The sequence below is a fragment of the Camellia sinensis genome, chromosome 9, assembly GCF_055761805.1.
Source record: "Camellia sinensis isolate YWXY chromosome 9, ASM5576180v1, whole genome shotgun sequence".
In the NCBI taxonomy this organism is placed as follows: Eukaryota; Viridiplantae; Streptophyta; class Magnoliopsida; order Ericales; family Theaceae; genus Camellia; species Camellia sinensis.
In genome coordinates this window covers 178,312,957-178,327,111 of record NC_138969.1, presented here as the reverse complement: position 1 = coordinate 178,327,111, position 14,155 = coordinate 178,312,957, and positions in this window count along the sequence as shown.

The window sequence follows — 14,155 nt, the reverse complement described above, 5'->3', positions numbered from 1 at the left end:
GAAGAAATAACAGCTCAACTCTCCTCCCTGAATGATAGCCTTCCTCTCTGGTCTTGAGCAAAAGATGCCAACAATTATAGATTTAAACCCCCATAATCTACATGGGTTACAGCAGTCCCACCCCATTCATTTAAAATAAAAATTATTTTTAAAAAAAAAACAATAAATAGCACAAACAATGATGAGATGATTTTGCAAGAGTACATAGCACGGTACTGAAAGGTGCTAAACCGTTGAATACTTGAGATAATAGAAGCACAAGTACTCTATACTCTATTGTTCCTTGAGACTAAGGGTTTTCATCAGACATTCAGTTCCCTAATTATTTTGTAGAATACCCACACCAATCAAATGTAATAATCAGATAATTTAGATGCAGTATGATATACATACATATAAAAAGCTCCCTTATTTAAGTTGTGTGAATGACTATTAATATGGCAGAAACAGTATATTCTAGGCCATGAGAAAAAACTGCAGCTTACCTTCTTTGCTCATTTTATGGCAACTACCTAACCACCTGGTAACAGGGCCTTGTAGACAATTCCAAAGCCTCCTTCACCAATCTTCGTTGATAGTGAAGAATTTTGGGTGGCTCTAGCAACCTGACTCAGATTTAGATTAATTGATCCCAAGAGGAAACTGAATCCACTGCAAGAACAACGTGGTCTATTTATCAACAGGCATTAAAATTCACCAAGCCAAATGTATCAGTACTAAGATCATGAAAAGAAAGTGAAAAAATTTTAAAAAATAAAGTTGTCTATAGGGCATGAGGAAGCCAAATAGAGCCAACATTTAGACTCTTTGAATTACCTTATACAACATTTTGCTATCTGGCCTTACAGGTGATGTCCAAAAATATTTCTTGCATGGTTTCTCTAAAACATGATTGTTTCCAATTTTAGTTCTGTGCCATTCCTTTGACAACTCCAGAGAATATATTATCAACTTCTTCTTGGAAAATGTTTTTAAAAGCCCAATCACTTCAGTCTCAGAATCTCCTTGTTAAGAATAATATTGTAATACTGAACATCTATACTGTTAGATTTCCAATCAATCATTTCTTCATAGAAAAAAAAATGCTAAGCACGAAGAGGTGATAAATGAGGAGCTTAAGGAAATAAAAACTTCACATATCAGAAGTTTAGAAAAAATGTAACTAAGATTTCAGGTAAGCTAAACAGTGACATAGTAGGGGGAAAAAAACGAAGAAACCAAACATTTATATATACATACACACAAACACACACAACACAAATAAACAATAGATCTCAATAATCAAATCGAGAGAGAAGGGGAGGAAGACCTTGAGAGAGAGAGAGAGAGAGAGAGAGAGAGAGAGAGAGAGAGAGAGAAATCAATACCTCACGGTAAAGCTTCGAAATCGAGAGAGAGAACTTCAAAATCAAAATTGCTCTGAGATGATTCTCAAAATCGAAATCGCTTTGAGACCGATCTGAGATATCAAGCACAGCCTCTCTTGAGATCACTTCCTCTGCGATCGAAACCAACCCCTCTACTCTCTTCGCATTCTCCCAGAGCTTCAGAGCTTCAGATCGATATCACAGAGAACAAAGGATGAATCGAGAGAGAGAGAGACAGTGGAGCTTCAAACCTTCAAATCAAAATCGCTCTGATGAATTTGTATGAATCTCAGAGATGAATCTCAAAGAAAATCGCTCTGAATCGAAATCGCTCTTAAGGTATAGAAGCAATTGGAGGTGAGCAAGAGAGGCGTGAGGATTCAAAATAAGGGTTTACAAAGCCTTAACAAGCCTTAACAAGTATTATGAGATTAAAAAATAGGCGCGTGAGGCACAACGTGTTTGGAGACGCCTCCTATTCCAAAACGGCGTCGTTTTATTAAGAGAATATGCAATGTTTTTATAAAACGTCGTTAAATATGAATAAAATTGACGTTTAAAAAAACGTCGTTAAAAAACACCGCCTAAATCCATTTTTCCTGCAGTGTGGTTATAAAGTCATTTTAGTTATGATTCAAAGGTTGTTTGGTTATACCTTATGTGATGTTTAGTAATAACTCACCAAAAAAAAAAAATCCTTAATTATGACTCCCATAATATTGAGTTATGCCATTTCTGATAATTAAACTCACAAATAATATAACTTACATATAGTACACACCTTTAGCATTACCCATATATATCACCCAAAAGTGTAAAATATGTGTAACAATGCTAGGAATGCACAAATCAAATACAAAATGCGGGTTTCACCCATTGTAAGAAATTTATGTCGTATTAAGTGTTTGTTTCTCTGTATACTTTTAGACTTATTGAGGATATGTAAGGGAACATATTCTTTTTAGTTCGCAAAGTGGATTGGACAATATTGTTCGGATTTGTAAAACCCACCACAAGTCCCAAATCGATCATATGAATTGCTTATTTTTTAGACCACAATGTGTAGATTAAAAAATCACGTTGATCCGATAAATATAACTACGTTAGTTTATTACATTTGTCTTCGAAAAAATGAATAATTTAGTTTTCAAATAATATTTGTCATTCATTTTTTTTGCAAATAAATGTCATTAATTAACACGGCTATGATTATTGGATCACTATAACTTTTTCCATAAATGATATAAACATTATGGGCTAAAAATTGAACAGTTCGAATTATTGAAATAGTATTAATGGTTAGCCCAAAATGGTATTGCATATCACTACTAGTGATATAGCACAACTTTTCTCATCACAAATAGAAAATAGTCTTTTACTAACCGCAAAGTGTATAATTTTTGCCCTTATTTGTAACTTTTATCTCAAATTGTCATAACACATTGTAAATATAGATAACTTTTATCCTAAAAAATCAAAACTTTCTTACAGTTTACCCCTTTCAGGGTGCAAAATATAGATTTCTCCCCCTTATATCATACTCTAACCAAACATGTAAAAACCAACTAATATTATATATAATTCATCTTATATTCTCAACAAATTATATGACATCCTATATTGCTAGGAGTAAATATTCTCCCCATCCCGTTATATCCAATCCAAACAATCAAACCTGGCCAAACAACATACAACTTTTCCTGTAGCACCTTCTAGGAAAATGCTTATCAACTAACAAAGAAATTTTGACCTCCCAGAAAAAAATTTAATTACGCTAAGAACCCTGACCTATTAAGTGAATATCACTATTATTTCCTTCATCTATGAATTCACAGATATTGACCCTCTCAACTACAAAAATATCACTTTCTCCCCTCTAAACCTCCTTCAGAATGGGAGCCTTTGTACGATTTTCAAAATTAAGGGGTCAATATGTACATTTTAAAGGAGAGTAAGATAATATTCCCTAATAATTGAAAGAGTTTTGGTAATATCTTTGTTGGTTTTCTCTCTAAAATTTCATCACCATTACAAAATAGTACAAAGTCAGTTTCTGACTATCTTTCCTTTTAGAAGAATTGACTAATCAACATTGCATACAAGCAGCTTGACCACAATACCATCATCATGAAAATTATTTTATCATCCATTATAGTCATGTAAAGTAATTCAATTGGTCTGGTATTTGCCTAATCCTTACCAGCAAAACGTTCTTTTAACTCAAATTGTATTTTATTTAAAACTCCATGACAGCATAAATTGTAGACAATTGATTGACTTCATAGTTCATATCACAGTGCACCCAAGAAGAGGAGAGAGTCATGTTTCCATTTCCAAAAACAATCAAATTGCTTTTGCTTTATCATTTCTTTTTTCCTCTTCATGATCTTATTCACGCCAACGCCCCTCCCTATCAATTTTGTCCAAACACAACTATTTCTACAAATAATAATCTATTTCTGTCTAATCTCAAAAACCTTCTTTATTCTTTGTCCTCAAATTCTTCTGTCTCCAATTTCTATAACACCACAACGGGAAATGACCAAGACAGAGTTTTCGGTCACTTTCTGTGCAACAACTTTGTATCGAAATATGACTGCCAGAATTGCATTTAAACTGCATCACAAGACATCCAAATGCTTTGCGGAAAAAGAAATGAAGCAGTTGTGTTGGCTTTTTTGGCTTTCGAAGGTAATTTGTAATTGTGAGCGTGCCAGCAAGGATCAATCAGTCCTTATAGAATGTTAATTGCCAACCAATTATCAGACAATTGTGTTTTAGTTCTTTCAGCCTCAATGAAGAGGACTTTTACTGGTGGCTTTGTTTAGGAGAATTAAGCAAACAATGATTAAACGAAGAACAATTGCAGTATTTCATTAAGTAAAACGAAAGACTTACAATGATCCAATTCAACCTCGTAGAGGTTTACAGCAACAATCTACTTGAAACTACTCCTATGAACGAAATACAGTGCAGGAATTTGAAGTACAGAAATGTAAAGAACAAGAAATGTAAAACTGGAAAATAAATAAAGTAGAACAAAACTGGTTTTCTGGATCTGAGTCTGGGGCTTTTTCTGGGGCCTTCTATGCTATTTATACTTCTCAATGATGACCATCGAACTGCACTTCTAACCGTCGAAACGCTCCCCCATGATCGCTGATCATATTGCCTTTTAGTTAGCTCCACTATGCCAATACCTACAGTTAGGCTTCCCTCCTGATTTTGAATTTAAATGTGAGTAACCGTTGAAGCCACGTCACTTTGCATCTCTTTGCTGATCTAGTGTTACACGAATCCATTATAACCAATGCTAACTGCCACGTGTGTGATTATGATTGAAGACCTGAATAGTCTTCCCGTATTGCCCTTATTCTTCCACGCATTGAATTATAATTGGCTTATACAAAATATGTAGCCAACATTACCCCCCGCACTAATATACCCAGTACTTGGTGATATTAGTGGATCAAGGTCTTTTATCCACGTCTTAGAACGTGCATGGGCTTTGCATTCTTCTAGAAATGCAACTGTCATTCATCATTTGCATTAAATTCTCTTTTAATCCTTTGAACATCCCTACCATCTTAGTATTCGAACAGACTGATACATCTTTTATGGCCAAATTAATTCTCTCTTCTATTGATCGATCATACGAAGAGTCATCTGATGATGGTGTTCTTCCTCGAAAGAATCTTCATGCATTGATTAGCCACCTTTACCCACCTCCCTATATTCAAGTCATGGAAGCTTTTGCAAACCATCACTAGAAGAGGCACAAGGGCATAACCCATCATTCTTAGCCCAGAAGGTGATGTTTTTCTCTTCTTACTAGCTTGATTGTGTTAATGCCCCTCAGTTTCCTCCTTCTTTTGAAATGGAAGCCTCTATACTTCCTCCGCCACAAAACCCTTGCTGGACAGAGAGACTGAGGCTTACCCTCTCTGCGGACAAGGTTTTTCCTCCTTATAAGCCTCCACCTCCTCCTACTCCAGCTCAGCGAAAGCAAGCCCAACTTCTGCTTGCAACCTTTTCTCACTTGTCTTTCAATGTTCTTGAAGACGATGTTCTTCTCAAGAACCTTCGATGCGCTTGTGATATTATGACTCGGAATCACGTCTTCAACCCCATCGCCCAAGCAGAACTCCACATGTTTTTGGACCAACTCCCGTTGCTTCTCCATTGGCACAAGACTTCTTTGGCCACCACCCAATCTTTGAACCAACTTTCATCCCTTCGAGTTCATATCCAGTAACCTCATCGAAGAATACAATGACTTCAAGAATAATGACTCTACGTACTGGGATGACTTGGATATGGACGAGCTGGAACAAGGGTTAAAAGAAACAGCATTCGAAATAAAGGTTGAAGAACTCTTTTATCAAGTGAGAGCACATCAACTTCAGCAGCCAAGCTTGGAGAAAATAGAGGATAGAATAAAAAAGGAACAGAAATTTATCGACCATAGCTGGACTAAATTCCATGATCTTGTTATTTATTCTATTCCTTACTTTATGAACTCAAATTTGTACCCAAAGAGGGCCTTTTGATGTAATTGCTTTTGTTTCAATACAGCTAAGACTTTTCTCTTTGTTTGGCATGGTTTTACGTTATCTCTGTTTGTCTTTATAAGCAAATTTAGGGCTTCAAACTCAATAATCTCATCCTTCGAATATGAATTCAGTCATCTCAAATGAAACACTGAAAAACCAACATAAACTTTTCCAATTCATGGAATACAGTTGACAACTTTTGCTGATTTCTATTTAGAATCAGTGCTTCCTATTTAACAATCTTGCCCTTTGAAGCTTGTTTTAATCATATCCAACATATGGTCATATGGTTAGTACAATCAATTAATTTTAAATTGATCATTTTTGCTTCGAACAACAGTCCATACTTTCAAAAATATGGAAGCCCCTCTGAAAAGCTGCACTGTTTTATTTCGAAAAAGCAATCTCTTCTGTATATTACCAAACCAACTATTGGTTTTGATACTTCGAACAACAATTTCCATCCCTAAGGGATCTCAAGTATTGCTTCGAAGGATTTATTCTCATTAAGAAACCATAAAACAAGTTCTTAATCCTTTTGAAGTAAACAAATATCCAAACATTCTTTCACCATGAGGCATGGAATATGCTTCGAAGTAAGCTTTCGACATTCGAAGCCGTTTGTCATTTTATTTTGGCACCAAAAATTGGCTTCAAAGCCAAATATTCTATTTCGAAGCTAACATTAGTATTTGAGATGTGTTTCCCTCCAGAAATTATCAATATTGAGGGAAACTCTTCGGATCCGTACTTGTAGTACTTCTTTATGAATTCCACGATATATTTTCAGACACAAAGGTTTTAAAATCCTTTTATTTCGTGCTTTGAATTCACCTATTTGCCTATCACATAAACCCTTTGTCTCTACTGACTTTCTTTTTCCGACTTTGTATCAATGACTTCTTCTTCTCTGAAAATACCGGTTATGGAGCGTGCGAGTCCGTCTGTGACCTTGAAAAGGATTATTCCTGAAGAGTGTGAGAAATATAAGGCCGGTGAGAAAAGCGCCATTGATGGACGCATCTTCATTCCCCGCCGTTATGTGTAGCAAGAGTATGTTCTTGGGCCCATCTTCAAAGAGATTCCTATTGAGCTTCCAGTTTTATATCCACGTCTAGAAGACCATTGTCTCCTTTACGAAGGTGGTCTTGACTGGGGAAACTGGAGGATGAACCGCCCCCATCGCTGCTGGCCCACGGTGAGACCAAAATGGCAAGAATGGTACGATCGGGTTGTCCCTAATAGGACTCTGGACCTTCAAGAGCTCTGCCTTTTCGATGCCCTCCAATCATCCAGGTTTACTATCTCGGAGGACCCTTTCTTAATACCTGCTGCCCTTTGCTTTTGGAATTCTACCTTTAATTTCTTTCAATTTAGATGTGGGATGATGGCCCTTACTGTTCTTGATATCTACCATCTGTTAGGTTTGTCCCCCATTGGAACTCCCTTTGGACCAAATTATCCTGATCTACTAACCCTTTTTTCCCTTCCCTCTTTTAACTTATCCTATAGTGACTTTGTCAAGGCTGAGAATAAAAGCGAGGGCCCTGTGACTGATAGAGAATTCTTTTGTTTCATATTGTATTGGCTTTGCAAATTCCTTTTCTACACCTCTTCTCAAGGAATTATGCCTGAATTCGCCCCTCTTGCCAAAGCCTTTGTTTTACAGAAAAAATGGCTTTAGCCCCATACATCCTAGGTCACGTATATAGAGCATGTTCTCTTTTTTGTGAGAAACCCTTGGATGCCAATCAAGGGGGTCCATTTTGGATACTTCAGCTTTGGCTTTTTGCTTATTTTATTGAGCTACAATCTAAATGCCTTCAATTTTTTGAGCCAAACCCTACTACTCATGGCATGAGGCTAGCCAACGCTTCACTTTATCCTTCTACCTTTGCTTTTTACTTCTCTTTCCTCCACCAACTTCCAGCTTCCCTTCCTTCTTACAGCTTTCGTCCCTTCGAGCCTACTACCATTGGCCCATCTTGGTTAAAAAACTTTCTAAGTGATAGGTTCTTCTCTTCACCTCAACACAATAACATATGAGCCTCTATTCTAATTCCCAGAGAGTTGTTCATTGGGGCTATGAACCCCAAAGCTTACAAGTGCATTGCTGAGCCCTATTGTCCTGTTCAATTTGCTAGGCAATTTGGCCTCTCACAAGGGGTCCCAATACCTCTCTGCAGCCAGACCAATTTAAGTCTTACCAGCAGGGATTTAAAGGTTCGAAGATCCAGATTAGAAGAAGCAACTTCTAAATTTATCCAAGACTTGATTGCGTTTGAGTATCTCCCTTTTATTCCTCAGAGTAACTTATTGAAAATGTGCCAAAACTGGTGGGTGACCAATATGGAGGTATACTTGGCCATTCCTCCCCAAGACCTATTAATGGTGCTGGATATGCCCCAAGCCAAGCACAAAAGAGCTGGAGTCGCCACCTCTTCCACTACTCCTACCACTTCAATTCATGTGCCTGCCTCCACACAGTCTATTCCTACTGTCTCAACTCCTCCTAGAGTTACTCGAGCTACCTCGAAGAAATGTATATATCATTGTTTCTTTTATTTTCTCCTTCTTTATAATGCTTTTAGCCTTATCTCTAGTTCTTCTTTTTGTGAAGGTGGTGCGGGTGCCTAACAGAGAGATTCTCCTCAAAAGATCCAAGCTTTAAATCTTCTCAGAAGCAAACAACAACAAAAGAAAAGGAAGCTTTTACTTGATCTTGAAGAGGAAACACCTGGGGTTCAGGCAGCAGAGGAAGAAAAGGCAGATCAAGAGCAAGAGACACCCTTAAAAAGAAGAAAGAAGATGACTGTCTCTCTTGCTGATTTCACTGGAGATCCTATCCATGAAGCATCTGCTAAAGCAGTGCAAGAAGAGCATTCCAAAGAGCTTATAATATTCCAAAGGGCTGAGAAGAGGAAGCAACAAAAAATGCTCAGGGATGAAGCTGCTGCCGCTGATGCACTCCAGAAAGAGGTTGCAAGGAAACAGCAAGCTGCTGGACACTATACTCTTCGTAGCTCCCCAATCATGGCCATTTCTTCTTAAACCAGTAAGCTCCTTTGTACTTCTATTCATCTGTCTCAAATTCTCAATGCTGAGTCTTGACATTGTTTTGTATTTCTTCTTTTGCATCCATAACTACTTTGCATATTCTTCCAATAAGGACTCCATCAGTTTCAATCGAAGTTGAACAACCTCAAGATGTGGAGCCCATTCAAATAATTCTCCCACTTCCTGGCCCTATATTTTCTATACCCTTCTTGAGGCCAAGTATTCCTGCTCCTTTTCCCTTTGTCTTCACTCCATACCTCCCTCATTTGTCCTTTGATTTTACTCAATTTGATTCTTTCTCGAGCCCTACTTCTCCTCCTCCTCCTAAAGAAATTCCAACTACTACTTCATCTTTGATGGTAGCTAATTCCTCTATAGAGGGTACTGGTAGCTCTCCAACTCATGGTCTATTATCTATGCCTAGTTTCAGCCCCTCTTCCCTCGATCTATTGGTGGCTAGAACTATAGAGACTGCTAAAGATGCTCCACCCACTTCTCCTATTCCTATGCAGTCCTTTCTTCCTTCCACCAAAGCTCTTTCTGCACCTTTTATGTCTACGGATGAGGTAGACATCTTCGAAGCTAGACTAGCTAGTCTCTTCGACATACCTTCCACCTCTCCAATGGCTAGCGATGAGACTTAGCCATTAGTTCTGGCTGATTCTCTGCTAGAAATTTTTGAGAGCTCTTCCACCAACAGTAAGACTTCCTTACCTCCAATAGACTTGGACAGCTGTCTAGAGCTGCTGACATCCTTTTCGAGGATCCCTTTCGAAGCCTTGTAGAGGCCTATAATAAGAAATGGCTCCCTCCAGTGCTACAAGATTGTTGAACAATCCGGCATGACTGTCTCAGGTCATTTGTCTCAGGTAGCAGCCACCATTGATTTTTACATCAACATTTGTCATGCTGCCAAGGCTGCAGAGGAGAAATTGGTGAAAGACCAGAGCTTTGTTTCCAAAATGCATACTGAAGTATCAGAGTTAAAGGAACAACATTCCTCTGTCTCCCAATTTCGAACTCAACTGTTGGAGAAGAAAGCTCAACTTGAAGAGGAGCTATCCGCGGTTAACCAAGCCTTAGATCGAACTGTCACCAAATTACAGATTACCAATCAAGGACTGGACAACCAAAAGCAGGAAATGACCACAGTCATCTAGTTGTTCTCATCATTTAAGAATAGAACATCCATTGTAAAAGAACAACTGAGACAATGTACTGACTTTTGGGCCAATTTATGGCTGAATGTATTCAACTCTTTATGAAAAGCAAATTCTTATTTATCATTTGAATATTCTTATGTTCTTTTACTTAACATTCATTCTATTCCTGGTGTTTCCCATATAGTTGGAAAATAAGGCTTCAAATATCTACCATTAATCTTTTGGGATGCACATATCCATTCAAATTTCTCAAATGGTATGCTCCAAAAGACAGGACTTTATGAACTTGATATGGTCCTTCTCAGTTAGGTGACCATTTGCCAAACTTATGGCTTTTAATCCCTATTAGGAGTATTGTCTTCCATACCAAATCACCTTTATCAAAGCCAATGTGTTTGACTTTCTTATTATAGTTTTTGGCTGCTTTCTTCTTTTGGAAAAGAATGCTATTTAATGCTAGAATTCTAGCTTCATCTATACTTTCTAATTCCAAGCACATACTCTGATGGTATTGCTCAAGATCTAACTGGTCTTGGCATCTCACCCTCAAGGACTTAACATTAATTTCCACAAGTAGCACTGCAACATGCCTATATACTAAAGCATAAAGAGTGATTCCTGTGCTTGACCTTGGAGAAGTCCTATAAGCCCACAATACACCAAACAATAAGTTATGCCAATAACTAGGATTGTTTTCCACAACTTTCTGTATTCCTTTTTTTAAAGCCTTATTGGATGATTCAGCTTGACCATTGGCTTGTGCATAATAGGGGGTGGAATTAATAAGGCTAATTCCAAACTCTGCCACAAAAGACTTTACCATTTTCCTATCAAATACAGTCCCATTATCAACAGTTATAGTCTGTGGGATGCCAAATCTATGGATTAAATCCTTAATGAACCCAATGACTTTAGTCTGGTCTACAGCCTTGTATGGCTTAGCTTCGACCGACTTAGTGAAGTAATCAGTGGCCACTAAGATGAAACAATGATGCCTTGAAGAGGGTGGGTGTATTTTCCCTATCATATCCATAGCCCATTCTCTAAATGGCCAAGGCTTCATAACTACATACAGGTCAGTTATGGGCACATGCCTTATTGTGCCATGCTTTTGGCATGCCTGGCAACCTCTTGCATATTCTATCCAGTCTTTAAGGATAGTTAGCCAATAGTAGGAATGCCTTCGAAGCAGCCATCTCATCTTCACACCAGGCCGATGAGCACCACAGATGCCTTCATGAACCTCAACCATAGCTATCAATGCTTTCGTTGGGCTTAAACATTCCAACAATAGCCCATCTCCTCCTCTTTTGTAGAGAGCATTACCATACACTATGTATTGCATAGACTGCAATTTAATTTTTCTACTGGCTTTGGAAGATGGGCCAGCCAGATACTGCATTATTGGATGCCTCCAATTTTATTCTTGTAAGTCATTATGATTGACTTCCAAGACCACATTCCTTTTATTCAAGGGTGGTATTACTTTATGATATGTTGTTTGGCTTATATCTTTTCTGATATTATCCTTTCTCTTGAAATTCGAAGCTTTCTGAGCCACATCATTAGCTTTATTATTTAAGAATCTTGGGACATGAGTTATATTTGTTATCTGAAATTGAGAAAGCAGATGTAATGAAACAACATAGTATGGCAACATGCTTATACTTTGACATTTGAAAATCCCTTTCACCCGGTTAACTATCAATTGAGAATCTCCAAATATGTCAACTGCATGAGCTTGTAATCCAATAAGTATTTCCAGTCCCATTATTAAGGCTTCATATTCAGCTTGGTTATTGGAACAAGTAATTTCATCCACTCTGAAACCATGCGTGGTTTCTACTCGTTGTGGTGACTTAATTACTACACCAATTCCAGTTAAACCATTAGCTTTTGATCCATCAAACCACATTTGCCATGGTTTAACACTAGCCATACCAAGTTCCATTATCTCTTGGCTTTCTGTTTGACATGGATGGTCTGCCAAAAAATTAGCTAAAATTTGTTCTTTTACTGCCTTTTGGGGGGTATATTCTAGATGAAATTCTGATAAAGCTAGTATACATTTGCCAATTCTTCCCCTCAACATGGATCTAGATAACATATATTTAACCAAATCTGTGGTTGGAATTACCAAGACAGTTGTAGGCAAAAGATAGTATCTTAATTTCATTGCAGCAAAATACAACACATGGCACAGCTTTTCTATAGCTGAGCATTTACATTCACAAGAATTTAGAAACCTACTAAGGTAATAAACAGCTTGCTCCTTGCCTTCTTCATTGTCTTGGGCTAAAAAAGCTCCCAATGAATCCTCTGATGCAGCTATGTACAACTTCAAGGGCTTATCACCCTTTGGTGGCATCAGCACTAGAGGGTTGGCCAAGTAGGCTTTGATTCCTTCGAAAGCAGTTTGATGCTCTACTGTCCACACAAACTCCTCTTCATCTTTTAGCCTTGACAAGGAAGAAAATACTTTAGTTTTCCCTACAGTATTAGAAATGAATCTTCGAAGAAAATTAACATGTCCAAGGAACTTTTGTAATTCTTTCTTAGTTGATGGAGGTCTGGCTTCAATGATGGCTTTGGCTTTATTCTGGTCAATCTGTATTCCTTTCTTGTGTACTACATAGCCCAAGAAGTTTCCAGATGATACGCCAAAAGCACACTTAAGAGGATTAAGTTTCAATTTAAACTTTCTCATTCTTTCAAAAGCTGCTTCTAAGTGAAACAAATGTTCCTCCATGGATTGGGATTTCACTACAATGTCATCAATATAACACTCTAAATACCCTCCAATGAGGTCATGAAAGATAGTGTTCATAGCCCTCTGATATGTAGCCTCAACATTCTTTAGGCCAAATGGCATTTTAACCCATTCAAAGGTGCCAATATTCCCAGGACATCTGAATGCTGTCTTATGGACATCCTCCTCTGCAATGCAGATTTGGTTATAACCAGAGTGCCCATCCATCATTAATAAAATTTGATGCCCTACTGAACTATCTACCAACAAATCAACTATAGGTATAGGATACTCATCTTTTGGAGTTGCTAGATTCAAGTTTCTGAAATCGATGCATACCCTCATTTTACCATTCTTCTTAACTACAGGCACAATATTTGATAGCCATTCAACATACCTAGCTGTCCTAATAAAGCCTGCCTTAAGGAGTCTAAGAATTTTCTCCTTAACTTTCTGAATCACTTCTGGACTCATTCTTCTTGGTTTTTGCTTGTATGGCTTGAAATTAGGCCTCATAGGGAGCCTATGTTCTACTAATGACCTATCCAATCCTGGTAGTTCATTATAAGACCATGCAAAATAATCTTTATATTTCTTCAAAACAACCAACAACTGGCCCCTGTCAAGAGCATTCTACCAAGCACTTATATAGGTGGGCTGTTGTATAGAACCTTCCCCTAAATTTACTTCTTCTGAGGGGTCTTGTATCTGAGAACTTACTGATGCTCCTTCTTTGATTCCTTCTGACTTCGAAGCAATCTTCTTGCTTTGTTCTGTTCCCAGCTTCTTTGATTCAACATCTTTACCCTCCTCCTCATAGACAAAGTCTGTCCGCAAGTCTTTGCTTTGTTCTGTTCCCAGCTTCTTTGATTCAACATCTTTACCCTCCTCCTCATAGACAAAGTCTGTCCGCAAGTCTTTTTCCTCCTGTATCTCCTGGACTTTTGTTTCAATGTCCAAAGCACAATATTTATCTAAGGCCAAAAATCTGACCTGTTGTTGTTCTTTCTTACAACCAATCGTCCTTGCTTCTCTCTCTTGCTCTTGCACTTTCTGGATTATTGATTTTACATCCAATACTGAGAACTTAATTAGAGCCAAAGACCTGGCTTCTTGAGCTTCATCTCTTTGCCTACAACCAGGGATCAGTGTCATCCTTAACAACAAACTCTTCATCAGCACTCTCTTGGACCAAGTGTTTTACGTGTGCAAATTCTTCATCAGCCGTCACATCGGCTGATCCATCAGGTTTCCTCAGTATACTGA